This window comes from Oncorhynchus mykiss, chromosome 1 (genome assembly GCF_057628025.1).
Source record: "Oncorhynchus mykiss isolate SJ-2025 chromosome 1, ASM5762802v1, whole genome shotgun sequence".
NCBI lineage: Eukaryota > Metazoa > Chordata > Actinopteri > Salmoniformes > Salmonidae > Oncorhynchus > Oncorhynchus mykiss.
The window spans coordinates 19,516,936-19,538,719 of NC_143022.1; positions in this window are offsets into that span (position 1 = coordinate 19,516,936).

Here is a 21,784-nt window from a genome sequence, read left to right on the forward strand (position 1 = left end):
AGAGCCATCTCTGATGAGATTAGGGCAACACTTGTTGATCATGTGATCAACCACGGTTTGACCATGAGAGAGGCACATCCTCCATCACAATGCCACACTGGGTCCGTACAACACCGGCCATATGCTCACTTTTCTGGATGCAATTTACACAATGCTTGTCCCTGATACAGATCAGGAGCCTGCTAGATTTGTGGTTTTATGGGACAATGTTAGTTTTCACCGGGCTGTTCTGGTCCAAAACTGGTTTGCCACCCATCCACAATTTGTAGTTTTGTACCTACCCCCATATTCACCTTTTCTAAATCCCATAGAGGAATTCTTCTCATTCTGGCGCTGGAAAGTGTATGATTGCCAACCCTATGCCCACATGCCGCTTCTCCAGGCAATGGAGGACGCATGTGGGGACATAAAGGTTGCCTCTGTCCAAGGTTGTATACGCCATGCTAGGAGATACGTTTTCTCTTGCCATACATCAAGGGAAGTATCTTGTGATGTGGACAAAGTATTGTGGCCAGACCCAGGCCGGAGAAGAGATGAAGCGTAGCTTAGCACTGGTGACTGCCCCCCCCCCCCCCCTACCAATTCATGGACTGCCCCCCGGGACCCCACACACACAATTGTGTTCTTTACTGTATTCTAAAGAAAATACTTTTGGTTTACATATGTTTATGGTTTTGTTGTATGCTACTGTATACAACAGTAATGTTTAGCCTAATAAATATTTTCTGTTTCTACATTGCATTGGTGTTTACAGTGTACTTGTTACCCCTCTCAGCAGATTACTTTCACTGTAGAACATTGTATTGAAATGTAGATATAAGCCTATGAAAGACCAAAGAGCTTTAGATTTAGAACAACAGTGTTTACATGGTATATCCAAAAATGTACTATTATGAAAGCAGTGTTTGCCATTTGATGCAAACGCTTCATTCTGACATGTGTTTATGGCATTTTGAATGCAGTGTTACATTTTGAAGGAGCTGTGAGGCATTTTGCATTTTGTGTGAGCAGTTTTGGGAATTGTGTGTAGAGTTTTGAAAAAAAAGGAGACAGTTTTGAAAACGTGTGTAAGCAGTTGGAAAAAACTGTAATACAGAATTCATTTTCTGTAACCTCAGTAAAAGCGTTTAAAACTGAATTGCCTCTGAACCAGAGGAGGCTGGTGGGGAGAGCTATAGGAGGATTGTAATGGATGAAATGGAATAAATGGAACGTTATCAAACACATCAAACATATGGAAACCAAGTCCCTCCTCAGCTCATTTCTGCCATTAGGTGACATTTGATCTTGCTGCCACAGTATGTCTCAGTCACCACCATCCCTACAAAAAGGTCTGCTCTTAATCTCCACAAAGAATGGGTGCTGTAGGTATGAAGGCTAGGCAAACAGTGAAAAGGTATAATCACAGGATACAAAATGTACTACACATTTTTGAAAGGGGGCTGTGCTGTGAATGATTCAGTAGAAGTGAGGGAGAGAGAGAGAGAGAGTCTGTGTAGGTGAAGCAGCAGCAGCATAGCGAGGTGGTGGTGACTGAGACATGCTGTGGCAGCAGGATCTAATGTCAACTAATGGCAGTAATGAGCTGAGGAGGGACTTGGAGGATAGGAGACCATTGTCAGCTCACACTGGTCATGGGCACACAAGCAAGCGGTCCGTACACACACACACACACAAACACATGCATGTACACACACTCATGTATGCACATACAAGTAGCCTTTGTAAATCTTTACAGCATAGTCACAGTGAATGGACTATGTGGTCATTTTATTGCCGATTCCACACTAAAGAGCTGTATATAAATGTTATTCACACTATGACATTATGGGAGGAGACAGCTGTTCCCAGACTTGACAGTGTGAAAGATGCCTCTTACAAAGTCAAAGTGCTGTACTGTTACCTTCCTCTTCCTCATACGCATGATCACAGTGTGAATAAAAGTGTTTTCATTATTATTGAAAGGTTTGTTGATTAATACAAAGTTAATGACCCAGTGAATGTGGCCTGTGGACAATTTATCAGCATTTCAAGGTTTTTATACTGAGCAAACTGAAGCCATTGCCAAAGAGCCTCCCGTAAATTAGCAGCTCATTACAACTAGCTCTGTCAGAGGGCCCACAATTAATGTAGCCTTAACAATTAATGTAGCCTCTACAGTTAATGTAGCCTTTCAGACTGTGCTCCTGTAGCATCTAAACCCCAAGGCCAATAGAGGTCCTTTCTGATAAACTAATGTTATTTCTGTGGTAAAAAACAACAACTATTGAGGGAAATGTGTTGGGGGTTGAGGCTCTAAAAATATGTTTCAGCAGTCTTTCTTCTCTCTAACAGTTTTTACAGCCAACGCCTTATCAAACTTACTGAGAGACAGCCTTGTCCAACCCTCATTCAAGTGTTCTTCTGTGAGGAAGATATTATTTCTGAAAGTGAAGTGAAAGTCACAAAAAGCTAGATATGCAAGTCCATTCACAAAATACACTCCACAGCGGTGCCAGTCATTTGCAGGGAAACAAGCTTTAAACAGTGTAATACAGTTTTTAATCAGAATGAGTCCGGTGAAAAAGTGTCTTTATGTTACTGTGCCGAGGCCACCCCGTGTCAATCTAACACAGTATTCATCTCTGGGCTTCACATCCTACTGTCTCTGTCACTGTCTATAATCCATCCGTGCGGCTGAGGATTTCCAATGAGGTCAATGCAGGCTGCAGTGGGTCATGGTTGGAGGTCGCTGATCCTAGACTATTGACACTGGAGAGCTTTTGTCACTCATCCTGACCTGACCTGATCTGGGCAGGGAAGTGCCTTTGCAAGCTCAGACATCTGGCTATGGGGCTATCAATGTGCAATCGTAAAGACAAGCCAATACACTAGCTGAACGGTCTTCAACCATAGAAAATGATGAGGTGTTCTAAAGATTTAAAATGCATTGTACAAACACACCACTTTAACAGTAAACTGGAGGGCAATGGAATACTTGAGTATTGTTCAAATCTGCATTGGATGAAGTGATCAATGGCTGCATTCTGGGAGAGACAAAGAGAGAATCCCGCTCTCTCTCCCTCTCTCCGTCTCTCGGTCTCCCCCTCTCCCTCTGCACTTTTATCAGCATTAGGTGATTGAAGTGTAATCTTAGGCAAAGACCCTGTCTAATCCCAGATTCCAGGGCTCCACTCTTCAATTAAGATCAGCCTAACTTCCCTGGCCGTTCTGCCCGGGCCCTTTCGTCTCCCCCTGTTCCTGCTCCCTTCCCTTTCTTCTGACAGGATGCAGGTTCCAAAGTCAATTACTCTACTTCTGGACACTAGCACTTATTTTCCCTTCCTGAGTGTTACAGAAATGCAGGTGAAAAAACAAAAGCGGCGACGACATGGTAACATGCTGAGGTGCACGTTGTTGATGGGTGGGGGCCATGTTGGCAGAGAATTTTGTTGGCACTGCAGAGCACTTTGTTATACAACTTCAATCAAAGTGTTAGCTAAGAGAGTTCATCCAAAATGGGCTGTGGCACACATAGACTTTAAAATTGCATCCCTTTCCTACTGAATGTTGTATGCCAAGTTATCTAAATGTATTTTGATGCGGTCTATAGAACTTTCCATTGAAACGCATGCACACCAGTGGCGGTCGGTGCCGGTTAAAATGAGTGAGGGCAATTTTTGTTTTTTTGGGGATGGCCTTATTTCTATTACAGCATATTGGATGACTGTCATTCATATTCCATTCACCAAGTTTAACAGCGATAGGTTTAGGCTACATAATACTCTAATTTTCCCTATACCCATAATGAGGTTGCTACAACCTAGCCTATGAATTCAACGTAGGTTCACACAGGTTGAGAGAAAGATTTGAGAGGACAGAAAGTGACACATGGACAGACAGTGACAATAGCGCTTTGCACAGTCTTGCCTGCATCTAGCTGACCTAGGGAGTAATGATTAGTCCAACAGTTTCAAAAGAGAGATTCTGTTGTACAAATTCAGGTATGTTTATCCTACATTTCGTTTAGTTTGCTTCCATTTAAAAAACGTTTTTCAACAGAATCGGTGGAATGAATACACCCTTGATCACACACAAACAATTAACTTTCATAGCCACATACAAACAGCTCGTTATATTCCTTCTCGCATCTACGTGCTCTTCTCTTATCACTTTTTCTCATCACTTGTGGACTTCAATGCAAAACACATCAGCTTTCTGTGACCAGGTGAAAAAACCTTTCCAAGCCAAACCTTCATATCATAATCGCAGCTAGCTCACCATATTAGCTAAAGTAACCTCATAGTCAACATAGCTCATAGAACTAGTGTGTTAGAACCTGATTAATTCTCTGATACTTTGATTGGGTGGGCAACATTCCAGTTCATGCTGCAAGAGCTCTGACAAGTTGGAGGATATCCTCCAGAAGTTGTCATAATTACTGTCTAAGTCTATGGAAGGGGGTGAGAACCATGAGCCTCCTAGGTTTTGTATTGAAGTTAATGTACCCAGAGGAGAACGGAAGCTCTCTGTCCTCTGGTTACACCAAGGTGCTACCCTACGGAGTGCTGTTGAGGCTACAGTAGACCTTCATTGCAAAACTGTGTTTTTATCAATTATTTGGTGACGTGAATATTTTGTATAATTTTATCTAAAAAGGATAACTTTTTAAATGTTTCAGTGTTTTTATGAACATTTATTCAGGAGGATGGTCCTCCCCTTCCTCCTCTGAGGATGGTCCTCCCCTTCCTCCTCTGAGGAGCCTCCACTGATGCACACAATGTCTTGGAACTGTTTCAGAATAGTCAGGCAGGCCAACTCCAAGGGCTTTAGGGCAGTGAATGAACAAAATAAATAATGGTAGTGTCACACCCTGATCTGTTTCACCTGTCCTTGTGATTGTCTCCACCCCCCTCCAGGTGTCGCCCATCTTCCTTATTATCCCCTGTGTATTTATACCTGTGTTCTCTGTTTGTCTGTTGCCAGTTTGTCTTGTTTGACAAGTCAACCAGCGTTTTTGTTCTCAGCTCCTGCTTTTCACAGTCTCTCCTTTTTCTCGCCCTCCTGGTTTTGACCCTTTCCTGTCCTGACTCTGAGCTCGCCTGCCTGACAACTCTGCCTGCCCCTGACCCTGAGCTTGCCTGCCAACCTGTACCTTTGCGCCACCTCTGGATTGTTGACCTCTGCCTACCCTGACGCTTAGCCTGCCTGCCATCCGGTACCGTTGCCCCACCTCTGGTTTACTGACCCCTGCCTGCCTTGACCTGTCTATTGCTTACCGCTGTTGGATTATTAAACCATTGTCAATTTGGCGTGTCTGCATCTGGGTCTTCCTGATAGTACGAACTGGCCATGGCTGACCCAGCAGACCCGGGCCAGCTGCTCAACGCCATCTCCACCCAGAGAATCACCATCCGTAGGCACGAGGAATTTCTTTGTGGCCTTGTTGAAGGGGTCCAAACGTTAGCTGAACACCTTGACCGGGAGTTGGACAGATTGCTGGAGCAATTCCACGGGTTGTCTGGGAGGCCACCTATCATGGTGGTAACCCCAAAGCTGCTAGCAGCGCCGTCTCATTGGTCACTCCACCTTCTCGGAAGCCCTGCTTACCACCTCTGGAATGCTTCAATGGCGAGCCGAGCACCTGTCGGACATTCCTTAGCACAGTGTATCCTTGTCTTCTGGCTTCAGCCCTTCTCCTTCCCCTCGGATCACTCAAAAATAGCCTAACTCATCACGCTGATGTCCGGGAGGGCTCTCACTTGGGTTACTGCCATGTGGGAACAACAGCCAGCCACATGTGCTAGTCTGGAGAGGTTCGTGGGAGAAGTGAGAAAGGTTTGTGATGCCCCGTTCTCCAGGCGAGAGGCCTCCCGGAAGCTAATCCAGCTTCGGCAGGACGTGAAGCTTATTATGTGGTGGATTTCTACACGTTGGCAGCGGAGAGTGTTTGGAATCAAGAGGCACTGCTCGATATGTTCCTGCACGGCATCTCGGAGGAGGTCACGAACAAGCTTGCAGCCCGGGAGTTACCTATGGAGCTCAATTCCCTCATCGCTTTGACCATACGTATCGATGGGCAATTACGGGAACGATGGAGGAAGAGGAAATTGGATTTCGATCACATGCCCAGGGATCCCACCTTGCCTCTAAGTCAACTCAGAAGCTCCCGGCGGTCTCGTTGCCACGAGTACCCAAGGCTTTCCGACCTGCCCAGAGGGCTGCTGAAGACGGCCGAGTCACCGATTCCTGAGCCTATGCCACTAGGCAGAGCTGGGCTGTCGCCAGCGGAACGGTGGCCTTTAAAAAAAACTGGGGTAGGAGTGAGTACTCTGCTAGGCCACATAGAGAACGTTCCTGATTCCCCTACTCGCACCCCTTTTCATGCCATACTGCTGTGGGGAGAACAGTCCAAATCTCTCCGGGTTCTCATTGACTCTGGGGCCGACGAGAGCTTTTTGGACGCTACCCTGGTGTCTGAACATCCCCACTCAGCCTCTCTCCATTCCCATGGACGTTAGAGCGCTGGATGGGCGCTCTATAGGCCGAGTCACCCACAACACGCTCCCATTAACCTACATGTGTCAGGGAACCACAGCGAGGCTATCCAGTTCCTGCTCATTAAGTTCACTTCAGATTTCCGTGATATTGGGATTCTCCTGGCTCCAGCGACACAATCCCCTCACAATCCCCTCATCAATCCCCTCACCTCACCCAAGGTTCCGTTCACATGGTCTCCAGCTGCTGAATGGGCATTCCGGGACCTCAAACATCACTTTACCACAGCTCCCATCTTGGTTCATCTGGACCCTTCCCACCAGTTCGTGGTGGAGCCCGATGCTTCTGATGTCAGAGTGGGAGTGGTCCTGTCCCAGCGTTCTGCCCGAGACCTCAAGCTACATCCCTGCACCTTCTTTTCCCACCGACTCAATGCCACGGAAAATAACTATGATGAGGCAAATTGTGAGCTTCTAGTGGTTAAGATGGAGTTGGAAGAATGGAGGCACTGTCTGGAGGGGACGGAACACCTATTCATCGTGTGGACCGACCACAAGAACCTGTTGTATCTCCGCACTGCCAAGCGCCTCAACTCCAGGGCAAGCCAGATAGGCCCTGCTGTTCACATGATTAAACTTTTCCCCCTCGTATCGGCCGGGATCCAAGAATGTCAAGCCGGATGCACTGTCCCTCCGCTATAGCCCCATAGGTACCAGCCCGTAGCCCGAGACCATCCTTCCCACCTTGTGCCTGGTGATGGCACTCAACTGTGATATAGGGAAACAGGTTCGGGAGGCGTAGCGGTCCTAGGGGGGGGGGGGGGGGGGCAGCCTGTCCTCTGGGTTCCACCCCCAGTCTAATGGCCAGTCGGAGCGAGACTACTCTGCGCTGCCTGGTCTCCGCCAACCCCAACTCCTGAAGCTAGCAGCTGGTGTGGGTTGAGTACGCCCGCAACACCCTTCCCTGCTCTGCCAAGGGCCTATCTCCGTTTGAGTGTTCCCTGGGATATCAGCCCCTGCTCTTCCCTGAGCAGGAGGAAGAGGTCGGCGTACCTTCTGCCCAGATGTCTGTCCGCTGATGTTGTCGTACCTGGAGGAGAGCCCGGTCGGCCCTCCTCAAGACAACCTCCAGGTATCGACGGGGGGTTCTGCCCCCCCAGGTGGAATCCCGCAAACTCTCCCTCCGGTTTATCGGCCCATTTCCCATCTCCAAGATTATTAAATCGTCTGCTGTTCATCTTCTGTTGCCCCGTACCCTTCGTATACATCCCACCTTTCATGTGTCCAGAGTCAAACCTATGTCTCACAGCCCTTTGTCTTCTGTTTCCAGGTCCACCCCCTCTCCCCCGTCTCATCGACGGCCAACCGACTTACACGGTGAGGCATCTCCTGAAGGTTCGACCTCGGGGCAGTGGGTTCCAGTACCTGGTTGACTGAGAGGGTAATGGCCCGGGGGAGAGGTGCTGGGTCCCTGCCAGGGACATCCTGGAACCCAGGCCTCATTGTGGATTTTCAACGCCCCGGTCAACCAGGTATGAGCCCAGGTAGGACGCCAGGTGGCACCCCTGTCACACCCTGATCTGTTTTACCTGTCCTTCTGATTGTCTCCAACCCATCCAGGTGTCGCCCATCTTCCCTATTATCCTCTGTGTATTTATACCTGTGTTCTCTGTTTGTCCATTGCCAGTTCGTCTTGTTTGTTAATTCAACCAGCGTTTCTGTTCTCAGCTCAGCCTGTCTGACCACTCTGCCTGCCGCTGCCCCTGACAAAATTGCCATTGTCCACTGTGTATTGGGTTTCGGAGGCTTAAGAATTCCAGTGTTAAATTATTCAGTTGCAGGATTCCTTGCGCCCCAACGCTGAAGTATCAGCCTTGCAACTGCATGTAGTAGTTTAACCATCAACTAACAGTTTGTGTTCTCACACACAGGATAAACAAATTTGATCAAAAATATCTCCAACACTATCCCAGATACAGCAGGTTTATGAGTCTGTAAATACAGATTATGATATAAACATCTAAGTAACTAGATTAACCTTCTTCAATCAGTACACCTGTCACCTTTTTTTTCATTGAAGAGTTTATCAAGAGCATGCATGCACTGTACAGCAACTGTGTGCAGGATGCTGAATGTGTAATGCTGTAATTTTAGCTTCCTACACAGATGAGAATGCAAAATGTCTCAGAAGTTAGGCACTCCTTCAGTACAGAGAGAGGTGGCGAAGCTGTGTGAAATTCAACTGTACACTGCCCAGAAAACCTCAAGTGATAAGTATGGGAGCGGCAGAACAATTCTCTGAAGTTCATTTTATTTGTTTTTATTTTTGCGAAAAACAGAAGCAATCCTAGCAGCGATTTTATTTTTTGGGTTCCAGCCAGACCTCCAAAAGAGTTGTTAGGTCTCTGTGTCTACTGAAGCAGGAGGTGTTGGGTTCCATGGGGAAGAAACATACATCTCCCCTGTGTAGGGGCCTGGAGAAACATTAGCCACTCAGAGAGAGAAGAGGGGTGAGTCTAGGGTCAGTCCCCAATGGTACAGTACATATTCAAATAAAACAGTAACCAGGTATCTGTCCATCTGACAATCTCTGTCCATCTGACAATCTGCACATCTTTCCATCTATCCGCCTGGTCATCTGCCCATCTGTCCTCCTCTCCGTCTGTCCCCCATCTGCCCCTCCCTCTTTCTATCTGCCTCTGTCTGTCTGTCTTCCTGTCTGTGTAATACAGTGGCAAGAAAAAGTGTCAACCCTTTTTTAATTACAAAATTACAAAGGACTTAGATGAAGATCAGATCAAATTTTCTGACCAATTTATGCAGAAATCCAGGTAATCCCAAAGGGTTCACATACTTTTTCTTGCCACTGTACATCCAGAGGTACCATGTAATTATGCTGACTCTATCCAAGGTAATTAGGAGAGGGCTCTTACAAAGGGAGTTTTCCAATGCAACCACTTTACATGAGATTCCACACAGAAGCAGTCAGTACCCACATGAAGTACCAGATAAGTATGGAGTGGCGTTGGTGCTGGGGACTGTCATCCCACGGGAACGTGCTTGTCTGTCAGTCACTGCTGCGGCACCCTGTTGCTGTCTGCGTGGGGAAAAAAGGATTGATTTATTTACAGCGGTGCGGAAACAACAGTACCAAAATGTGCTCAAACAACCGTGGACGTGCTTCATGAGCCCCACAAAGCATTATGCACACTGAGTTATTAAAGAAACTGCCATTTAGGGGTGATAGTCGTGACAGGGACATGAGGGATAGATAGCAAGCAGAGAAGAAGGTTATAAAAAGCCTCTCAATGAGAGCAACGTCTTCTCTCTCTCGCTTTTCTTTCCTTGAACCCTCTCAGGTACAGGGTGACAAAAGAGCGCTGACAGTGAGGCACGTGCTACTGGAGCCATTCTGTATTGATTATGTCTCCCATTCATCACTGAATGGTTCTGATCTGCTACAGAACAACGGAGAGGAAATAGTCTGTTATTGTGGTGGGTTGGTGAAAAGGACTAGGAGAGACAGCCAATGAAAGACACACACAGAGACTAGAGAGAGAGAGAGAGAGCACGAAAGGTAGAGAAAGGGGTTCTGAAGAACGAGAGAGAGGAGAGGAAGAAAGTGATTGCCTGTGAAGATGGAGGCCCAGAGAACATAACACATGAGTTTCCTGAATGTAGGTCATCAATTCAGAAATGTATGTCAGTGTGTGAACTGTGAAGAACAGGGAGCACGACTTCAAAGATCAGAGGAGAGAGAGGGGCAGAGGGAGAAAGAGAACAACAGGGAGGGAGGAGGGGAAAGCAGCAACAGAGAAATAAAGGGAAGTGAAGCATGGTTTGACAGATTGATTGACCTGTTAATTATTTATAGACCTATAGGCGTTCTCGATAGTGTACCGTATGCTTGAGTGATGCAATGCTGGACAGCAGCATTCTGTAGTTACATTACAGTACCACCGTTGTCACTATAGCCTAGTAAAACATAGAAATGCTATAAGGTCATGTGGGGGAAAGTGATAGTATTGGTGTGATGTAAGTGAAGGGTATGTGCATGTTACAGTGACTGCTCTCTGCTCTAGAAGTTGATATGAATGGTTGTCTGCTTATCTGGCAATGCAGTTGCAGCAGATTTGATAATGCTGTCCTCTATACTTGTGAGGTTCTCTATACCATCCGGGATCCTTGGAACATCCCTTCCCCATTGAAGGTGACATTTATAATGCTTCAGGTTGGGGTAAGGTAAGGGTTATTGTTAAGTTTAAGGTCAGGGATAGAGCAGGGGTTAAGGTTAGGGATAGGGCAGGGGTTAGGGTTAGGTTAGGGACGTCCCAAGGATGACAGATAGCACTAACCATACTTGTGGTATTAAACGGCGAAATGTACCTTTCTTTGTTTCCCACATGAGAAAAGCTGAGACCAAATCTAAGGATTAAAACTCCTTTCCATGAATTCCCAAGACTAAAACCATATACTGTGAGAAAGATCAGTTCAGTTAAACTAAGTCTCTCAGTCTAATACTCCCTTCACTGCAGCACAGCTGGGTCAAAGCGTCTGAACGCCCTCCATCCACCCTGTTCTCTCCCCTCCCTCCCCAATTCCTCTTTCACTACATCTCATTCTGACCTTCCTGTTCTCTCCCTCCCACTTCCTCATTCCCTCCTCTTCTCTGTACCCTTGATGTCTCACTGAATCTCCCCTCTTTCCCTCCCCTGCATCCTCTCTTCCCAATCTCTCTCAATGCCCCTATTCCCCAGCATGCCCTCCTTTCTCTCCCTCTCTTCTCACTCTTCTCTTTTTAACTCTCTCTCTCTTTCTGGGGTTGGCAGCACCTGGTCCAGACTAATCCCCAGTGGGTTTATCTGAGGGGAAAACGTACAACGAGGGAGAGAGACAGAGACGCAGAGGGAAGGCTATGCTTTTCAAGCTGATCAGACTCACCAGCAATCTGCTGGAAATATAAATAAACACACGCATAAACAAATTAATCAAAATGACAGATTAGACTAGACTCAAGTGTGTATTCATAGTGAGCATGTATGACAGTGGGGAGGACAGCTCATAATAATGGCTAGAAAGGAATGAATGGAATGGCATCAAACCATGTGTTAGATGTATTTGACACCATTCCACTGATTCCGCTCCAGCCATTACCATGAGCCCATCCTCCCCATTGAATGTGCAACCAACCTCCTTTGATGTATGAGAGTGGTTTGGCCCATTCCATTAACTGCAAAACTGCTTTCCATAGAGAACGTGGCTGCGCCCTACAGGCAGTGAAGAGAACTCACTGCTAACGACACTATATCAAATGAAATCAAATGTTATGTTACATGTGCGAATAGTGTAGACCTTACAGTGAAATGCTTACTTACAAGCCCTTAACCAACAATGCAAGTAAGAAAAATAAATGTTAAGAAAGTATTTGCTAAAATAAACTGAACTAAAAAAACACTAAATAATTAAAAAAAATAGCAACAATAAAATAACAGTAACGAGGCTATATACAGAGGGTACCGGTAGAGAGTCACTGTGCAGGGCACAGGTTAGTTGAGGTAATTGAGTTAATACAGTTGAAGAAGGAAGTTTACATACACGTTAGCCAAATACATTTCAACTCAGTTTTTCACAATTCCTGACATTTAATCCTAGTAAACATTCCCTGTCTTAAGTCAGATAGGATCACCACTTTATTTTAAGAATGTGACATGTCAGAACAATAGTAGAGAGAATGATTTATTTCAGATATTATTTATTTCATCACATTCCAAGTGGGTCAGAAGTTTACATACACTCAATTAGTATTTGGTAGCATTGCCTTTACATTATTTAACTTGGGACAAACGTTTAGGGTAGCCTTCCACAAGCTTCCCACAATAAGTTGGGTGAATTTTGGCCCATTCCTCCTGACAGAGCTGGTGTAACTGAGTCAGGTTTGTAGGCCTCCTTGCTCGCACAAACTTTTTCAGTTCTGCCCACACATTTTCTATAGGATGAAGTCAGAGATTTGTGATGGGCTCTCCAATACCTTGACTTTGTTGTCCTTAAGCCATTTTGCCACAACTTTGGAAGTGTGCTTAAGGTCATTGTTCATTTGGAAGACCCATTTGTGACCAAGCTTTAACTTCCTGACTGATGTCTTGAGATGTTGCTTCAATATATCCACATATTTTCCCCTCTTCATGATGCCATCTATTTTGTGAAGTGCACCAGTCCCTCTTGCAGCAAAGCACCCCCACAACATGATGCTGCCACCCCCGTGCTTCACGGTTGGGAGGGTGTTCTTCGGCTTGCAAGCCTCTCCTTTTTCCTCCAAACATAATGATGGTCATCATGGCCAAACAGTTCTATTTTTGTTTCATAAAACCAGAGGACATTTCTCCAAAAAGTACGATCTTTGTCCCCATGTTTAGTTGCAAACCGTAGTCTGGCTTTTTTTTATGGCGGTTTTGGACAAGTGGCTTCTTCCTTGCTGAGTGGCCTTTCAGGTTATGTCAATATAGGACTTGTTTTACTCTGGATATTCACACACTTTTGTACCTGTTTCCTCCAGCATCTTCACATGGTCCTTTGCTGTTGTTCTGGAATTGATTTGCTCTTTTCCCACCAAAGTACGTTCATCTCTAGGAGACAAAGCCGGAGCGGTATGACGCTTTTTTTTCTGAGGTCTTGGCTGATTTCTTTTGTTATTCCCATGATGTCAAGCAAAAAAGCACCGAGTCTGAAGGTATGCCTTGACATTTATCCACAGGTACACCTCCAATTGACTCAAATGATGTCAATTAGCTGACCAGAAGCTTCTAAAGCCATGACATAATTTCCTGGAATTTTCCAAGCTGTTTAAAGGCACAGTCAACTTAGTGTATGTAACTTCTGACCCACTGGAATTGTGATACAGTGAATTATAAGTGAAATAATCTGTCTGTAAACAATCTGTCTGTAAACAACAGGCCAAAACTATAGTTTGTTTACAATAAATTTGTGGAGTGCTTGAAAATCTAGTTTTAATGACTACAACCTAAGTGTATGTAAACTTCTGACTTCAACTGTATATACATGTTGGTAAAGTGACTGTGGATAGATAATTAACAGAGTAGCAGCAGCATAAAAATGGGAGTGAGTGGGGGGGGGGGGGGGGAGTCAATGCAAATAGTATGGATAGCCATTTGATTAGCTGTTCGGGAGTATTATGGCTTGGGGGTAGAAACTGTTAAGAAGCTTTTTGGACATAGACTTGGCGCTCCGGTACTGCTTGCCATGCGGTAGCAGAGAGAACAGTCTACGACTAGGGAGGCTGGAGTCATTGGCAATTTTTAGGGCCTTCCTCTGCCTGCTATACAGGTCCTGGATGGCAGGAAGTTTGGCCCCAGTGATGTAATAGGCGTTGTCGTGCCCTCTTCACGACTGTCTTGGTGTGTTTGGAGCATGATAGTTCCAGACCAGCTGGCTGGTGTGTTTACGGACATATTCAATCAATCCCTATCCCAGTCTGCTGTTCCCACATGCTTCAAGAGGGCCACCATTGTTCCTGTTCCCAAGAAAGCTAAGGTAACTGAGCTAAACGACTACCGCCCCGTAGCACTCACCTCCGTCATCATGAAGTGCTTTGAGAGACTAGTCAAGGACCATATCACCTCCACCCTACCTGACACCCTAGACCCACTCCAATTTGCTTACCGCCCAAATAGGTCCACAGACGATGCAATCTTAACCACACTGCACACTGCCCTAACCCATCTGGACAAGAGGAATACCTATGTGAGAATGCTGTTCATCGACTACAGCTCAGCATTTAACACCATAGTACCCTCCAAACTCGTCATCAAGCTCGAGACCCTGGGTCTCGACCCCGCTCTGTGCAACTGGACTTCCTGACGGGCCACTTCCAGGTGGTGAGGGTAGGTAACAACATCTCCACCCCGCTGATCCTCAACACTGGGGCCACACAAGGGTGCGTTCTGAGCCCTCTCCTGTACTCCCTGTTCACCCACGACTGCGTGGCCACGCACGCCTCCAACTCAATCATCAAGTTTGCGGACGACACAACAGTGGTAGGCTTGATTACCAACAACGACGAGACGGCCTACAGGGAGGAGGTGAGGGCCCTCGGAGTGTGGTGACAGGAAAATAACCTCACACTCAACGTCAACAAAACTAAGGAGATGATTGTGGACTTCAGGAAACAGCAGAGGGAACACCCCCCTATCCACATCGATGGAACAGTAGTGGAGAGGGTAGTAAGTTTTAAGTTTCTCGCCGTACACATCACAGACAAACTGAATTGGTCCACCCACACAGACAGCATCATGAAGAAGGCGCAGCAGCGCCTCTTCAACCTCAGGAGGCTGAAGAAATTCGGCTTGTCACCAAAAGCACTCACAAACTTCTACAGATGCACAATCGAGAGCATCCTGTCGGGCTGTATCACCGCCTGGTATGGCAACTGCTCCGCCCACAACCGTAAGGCTCTCCAGAGGGTAGTGAGGTCTGCACAACGCATCACTGGGTGCAAACTACCTGCCCTCCAGGACACCTACACCACCCGATGTCACAGGAAGGCCATAAAGATCATCAAGGACAACAACCACCCAAGCCAGTGCCTGTTCACCCTGCTATCATCCAGAAGGCGAGGTCAGTACAGGTGCATCAAAGCTGGGACCGAGAGACTGAAAAACAGCTTCTATCTCAAGGCCATCAGACTGTTAAACAACCCCCACTAACATTGAGTGGCTCCTGCCAACACACTGACTCAACTTTAGCCACTTTAATAATGGGAATTGATGTAAAATATATCACTAGCGACTTTAAACATTGCTACTTAATATAATGTTTACATACCCTACATTATTTATCTCATATGTATATGTATATACTGTACTCTATATCATCTACTGCATCTTTATGTAATACATGTATCACTAGCCACTTTAAACTATGCCCCTTTGTTTACATACTCATCTCATATGTATATACTGTACTCGATACCATCTACTGCATCTTGCCTATGCCGCTCTGTACCATCACTCATTCATATATCTTTATGTACATATTCTTTATCCCTTTACACTTGTGTGTATAAGGTAGTAGTTTTGTAATTGTTAGCTAGATTACTCGTTGGTTATTACTGCATTGTCGGAACTAGAAGCACAAGCATTTCGCTACACTCGCATTAACATCTGCTAACCATGTGTATGTGACAAATACAATTTGATTTGATTTGATTTGATCTCCTTTGTCTTGATCATGTTGAGGGAGAGATTGTTATCCTAGCACCACACTGCCAGGTCTCTGACCTCCTCCCTATAAGCGGTCTCACCGTTGTCGGTGATCAGGCCTACCACTGTTGTGTCTTCAGCAAACTAAATGATGGTGTTGGAGTCGTGCTAGGCCATGCAGTGATGGGTGAACAGGGAGTACAGGAGTGTACTGAGCACGCACCCCTGAGGGGCCCCAGTGTTGAGGATCAGCATGGCAGATGTGTTGTTACCTACCCTTACCACCTGGGGGCAGCCTGTCAGGAAGTCCAGGTTCCAGTTTCAGAGGGAGGTGTTTAGTCCCAGGGTTCTTAGTTTAGTAATGAGCTTTGTGGGCACTGTGGTGTTGAACGCTGAGCTGTAGTCAATGAATAGCATTCTCATATACAGTGCCTTGCGAAAGTATTCGGCCCCCTTGAACTTTGCGACCTTTTGCCACATTTCAGGCTTCAAACATAAAGATGTAAAACTGTATTTTTTTGTGAAGAATCAAAAACAAGTGGGACACAATCATGAAGTGGAACGACATTTATTGGATATTTCAAACTTTTTTAACAAATTTCAGTCTCTCGATGTGCAAAACTGATAGAGACATACCCCAAGCGACTTACAGCTGTAATCGCAGCAAAAGGTGGCGCTACAAAGTATTAACTTAAGGGGGCTGAATAATTTTGCACGCCCAATTTTTCAGTTTTTGATTTGTTAAAAAAGTTTGAAATATCCAATAAATGTCGTTCCACTTCATGATTGTGTCCCACTTGTTGTTGATTCTTCACAAAAAAATACAGTTGTATATCTTTATGTTTGAAGCCTGAAATGTGGCAAAAGGTCGCAAAGTTCAAGGGGGCCGAATACTTTCGCAAGGCACTGTAGGTGTGTTCCTTTTGTCCAGGTGAAAAGGGCAGTGTGGAGTGCAAAAGATCTGTGGATCTGCTGGGGCGGTATGCAAATTAGAGAGGGTCTAGGAGTGGGTTTCTGGGATAATGTTGTTCATGTGAGCCATGACCAGCCTTTCAAATATACTACATACTGCATATAGTCAGTACATTTGTTCCCTCTACCTCCTCAGGGAGAGCTGACTGGTCCCAGCTGGAGGGGTTGAATCTCAGCTGGTTTAGTACTCCCCGGCAACCCTCTCTCTGATCTCAGTGTGTTTGTATGTGTTAGTTGTCTGATCTCTCTCCTCAGTCTCTCCCGAGATCACAACATACGTCAATTGCCCTTTATCAATTGATCTATGCAACTGTCAAATTGCCTGCACCAAAACCCAAAGGGGCGGCAGGGTAGCCTAATGGTTAGAGTGTTGGACTAGTAACCGGAATGTTGCAAGTTCAAATCCCAGAGCTGACAAGGTACAAATCTGTCATTCAGCCCCTGAACATTCTGTCATTCTGCCCCCCGGCCTAGTGAACCCACTGTCATTGAAAATAAGAATTTGTTCTTAACTGACTTGCCTAGGTAAAAAAAACAAAAAAATGGTAATGTGTCCATTTAAGTGACACTAACACTGTGAGAAAACATCAAATCCCAACCAGAGACGTAGAAAATGGGTATTAAATGTAAACACTCATGTCGGTTTGGATAGAAGTGTCTGCCAAATGGCATATATATAATATATTAGAGACGGGATTGAGATGCAGATGTAATGTGTCTAAAAGCAGTATAGTCACACAGACTGAATAAATAATGAACCGTGGCCATAAGGAGATTAGACGGAGGCATGGCAGCCGTTTCAGTTCAAGGAAGGAAGATCTGCCTGGTATCAGCCGGCCTGGCAGCACATCTGAGTGGGGGGGGGCTCTCTCATTGTCCTATGGCAGCTACACTGCATGAGCCAGCAGTGGTGCCGTGTCTCAAATGGCTCCATAACCAAAGGCTGCCATGGGTGAGTGGGCGGGTGGCAGAGATAGCAAGCTTGTGCCAAGGCTGGCCTGGCAGCGGCCACTGGGCTGGAGTGGTGAAGTGGAAGTGGCACTGCCAAGGAGGAATATCACAGCACATATGGGCAGTGAGTGGCCCTCTGTCCACTGTCAACAGGGGCCAAACCTTTTAAATTAATCTAGAATCCATTTGTCCTCTTCATCGACACGTATCTTACAACAGTTCATACAACTAATTTGTCCTCTTCATCGACACGTATCTTACAACAGTTCATACAACTTCACATAACTCATCCATCTTGTACGAACCTCATATTTTCCAAGTTGCAACCATCAACAAAAATATAGCCTACTTGGCTATATAGCTGAATTACATCATTTGGTCACATTCTCCAGTAATTCTCCACATTCTCCATTATTCCCTGAGGAGTTGTACACTCTGGGTAAAAAAGCGTTCCAAAAGGGTTCTTTGGCTGTCCCCATAGGAGAACCCTTTTTGGTTCCATGTAGAAACTTTTTAGGTTCCAGGAATAACCATTTTTAGATCCAGGTATAAATGTATTTCTAATACCTTTCAAGACTTTTTCTGGTAGATGTTTTCTCAGACCCATTTTCCATCTATTTGACCAGAAATCAAAGCCATTACATATGCTTAATGTTTAAAATTGAAAATGGTTGAAAAAATATATCTATGACTTCATTTGTATTTGAAGCTTTTGCCAAGAGTGATGTGAATGAACGCTTTTGACCTTTTGCAAAAATGTTGTATTTGAACGTGATCGTTTTGGTTGCGTTGACAATACAATGCAATTCAATATTGTGATGCTTTTTAAGATTGATTTTCACCATTTTGTTCTGCCTTTTATATAGCCCAGTATTTTAGTATGTAATAAGATGTAATTTACTGTCAGAGTCTAGGTGATGTGGGTAGTAATAATAGTAACTTTACTCAAAAATAATCTTCCAACAAGGAGAACAAAAATCCAGAATCACATAAACGAGACAACTGACAACAATAAACACGCACAAAACCACGATGGCTCCAGAGGGATAAATAGGGAAATAATTCAAACGTAATGGGAACCAGGTGTGTACAGACAAAACAAATGGACAAAGAAATGTAGATTGGTGGAGGCTAGAAAGCCGTTGACGTGAAGTTGACCGCCGAACGCCGAATGCCGCCCGAACAAGGAGAGGCACCAACTTCAGCGGAAGCCGTGACATGTACATCACGGAACACAGTGTAGAAGTCAGCTCTGTTTTTCATACTGTGAATTATGTTCTCTTCTCACGTATCATCAGACAAACATCTCAGTAATTATTCTGATTATACGTAGGCGGTTCCGTGCTTTTCTCCTTGACAGACTTGTTTCGAATGATACAGTACATACGGTACCGTACACTCACAAATAAAGGTGCTATCTAGAATCTTAAAGGGTTTTTCGGCTGAACCCTTTTTGATTCCAAGTAGAACCCATTTTGTTTCAGGGTAGAACCCTTTGGGGTTCCATATAGAGCCCTTTCCACAGAGGGTTCTACATGGAACCCTAAAGGGTTATAACACACAAAAAATGTTAAATACCCATTCCAACCAATATCAACACTTATATTTAGTTTTGAATACATATATCAACTTCTGTTTATTAATTATTAAGTGATTAAAACTCGTAATTCTGTTTCCAAATCAGTAACCGAATTGCTGCAATTGAACATGCTACAATGGGAAATCATAGTAGTCACAAACACAGTTGGGTCACCTGCTACTGTCCTCTTTTCCACTGCCATACTGTTATGTTCCCTCTTTATGTCTTCTGGTTGTCCAAGCGAGGTTCTCTCTCTCGCTCTTTCATCTGGTGGTCCAAGCGAGGCTCTCTCTCTCTCTAGTAAATGTGTTTTTGTGCAAATTGTTCAAAGTAGTCATTGTGCTAAGAGTTGTATGGTTTGTTTTTGGCATGCATTTTAAAGTGAAAAATGTAGTATTGCATTGTGTAATATAATAGTCTATGAATTGACTTGATATTCATGCTAATGACAGCTGTAATGACATTTGAAACACAAACTGTTTCTGTGAAGCACTTTCTGCTTGCTGACTCCATTCGCACTCTTTTGTCGTCCGTTTTATGCAGGTCTCTATTACCATGAGGGCAATAGGTCTTTACAATGCACACGTGCACATTAGCTACCATAATAGCCATGCTATAGCAGTCATGGCGAGCACAGGGGGGGCAATTTTTGCTTGGAAACGTGACTACTGTCGCTCTGGAAATGCAAAGTGACTCGGATATCTTGAGAAAATGTGACTCTACAACACAGTGTCAAGTGTAGTCTCCATGGTAAACTAGCCTCCACACATACACAGACGCACTCTCACACACGCACGTGAGCATGCACACATATTAGGATGATCCTGGGTGACTGCCAGTCGAAGAAGAGGACAGTAACACACACTTCCAAAAGTACATGCGAACACTCACTAACAATTCCTAACGAGAAAATGGAAAATGCCACACCGTGACTCTTCAGTGAAGAGCACTTTTTGCCAGTCGTCTGGTCCAGCGACGGAGGGTTTGTGCCCATAGGCAACGCTTTTGCCGGTGATGTCTGGTGAGGACCTGCCTTACAACAGGCCTACTAGCCCTCAGTCCAGCCTCTCCCAGCCTATTGCGGACAGTCTGAGCACTGATGGAGGGATTGTGCGTTCCGGGTATAACTCGGGCAGTTGTTGTTGCCATCCTGTACCTGTTCTGCATGTGTGATATTCGGATGTACCGATCCTGTGCAGGTGTTGTTACACGTGGTGTGCCACTGCGAGGACGATCAGCTGTCCGTCCTGTCTACCTGTAGCGATGTCTTAGGCGTCTCACAGTACAGACATTGCAATTTATTGCCCTGGCCACATCTACAGTCCTCATGCCTCTTTGCAGCATGCCAAAGGCATGTTCACGCAGATGAGCAGGGACCCTGGGCATCTTTCTTTTGGTGTTTTTCGTAACTGTGACCTTAATTGCCTACCGTCTTTAAGCTGTTAGTGTCTTAACGACTGTTCCACAGGTGCATGTTCATTAATTGTTTATGGTTCATTGAACAAGGATTTTTACGAATTATCTTTGAAAGACAGGGTCCTGAAAAAGGGACGTTTCTTTTTTTGCTGGGTTTAATCATAATTTGGGGGTTGCTTATATTTGTCCTGTTACAGATGTGTAATGGAAATGTGATTTTTGCATAACCCAACTCCCCTTGAGACACCTGCAGGGAGTGGGATCACGGCCAGGGTCACCATTGTCCAGCGCCCTTGGAACAATTAGGGTTATGTGCCCTTCACCAGGGTACAGCTGGAGGTTTTGGCCTTATCGGCTCCGGGATTTAAACCAGCAACCCTTCGGTTATACGCTAACCTCGAGGCTATACCTGATGTCCAACTCCATCACCCCGTTTATCCACCCCTGGAGAAGCATGATAAATCATCTCATGGATTTGACTGATCCATTTCTGATCCAACTCTGTTCCATTTCTTTTTCAGATTGAAATGTTATTTTTTTGCTTCACTATTGTCTGGATCAGTGGATTTTCAAAAATAACATCACACTGTTTATTCACCACAGTACAGTACATCATGATGGAACAGATAGAATCCTCACAATACTTCCCTATTCGGCCAAGTTTCATTCATACACACATGTTTTATAACAACCTAGCTGGAACACAGCCTCCTAGTCTTCATGTTCCCCAGGGAAACAACACAGAGCACTAGATCCTGCTCTTGGTGAGTTAAGAAGAATGCTATGTCTCTCCAACTCCCCCATCAAGGTTGCGACTCGACAAACTTGTTGAATGTATTTGAGGATTGTTTTGGTTGTGTTTCGGATTATGCTGTGCCCAAAAGAAATTAAAAAAGCACAAATATCATAGCTTCACTGTCCAAATAAAAAAGGATGGAGTGTACGCCTGAACATGAGCACATATAATGCACATGTGAATCTTTCAAGGAAATCAGCCACATCATTTCAGCCAGCTCTGATGACTGTAATCTGCAGCACTGAGCACCTCCATAACAAGCACTGTACCCACCACATTATCCACTTATAAAACTACAGGGAGATAACCATGCTTTTGACAAGCAGCCATGATGAAGACTCATTGATTGTTTTTTCTCTATGGATCCTCCATTGACATT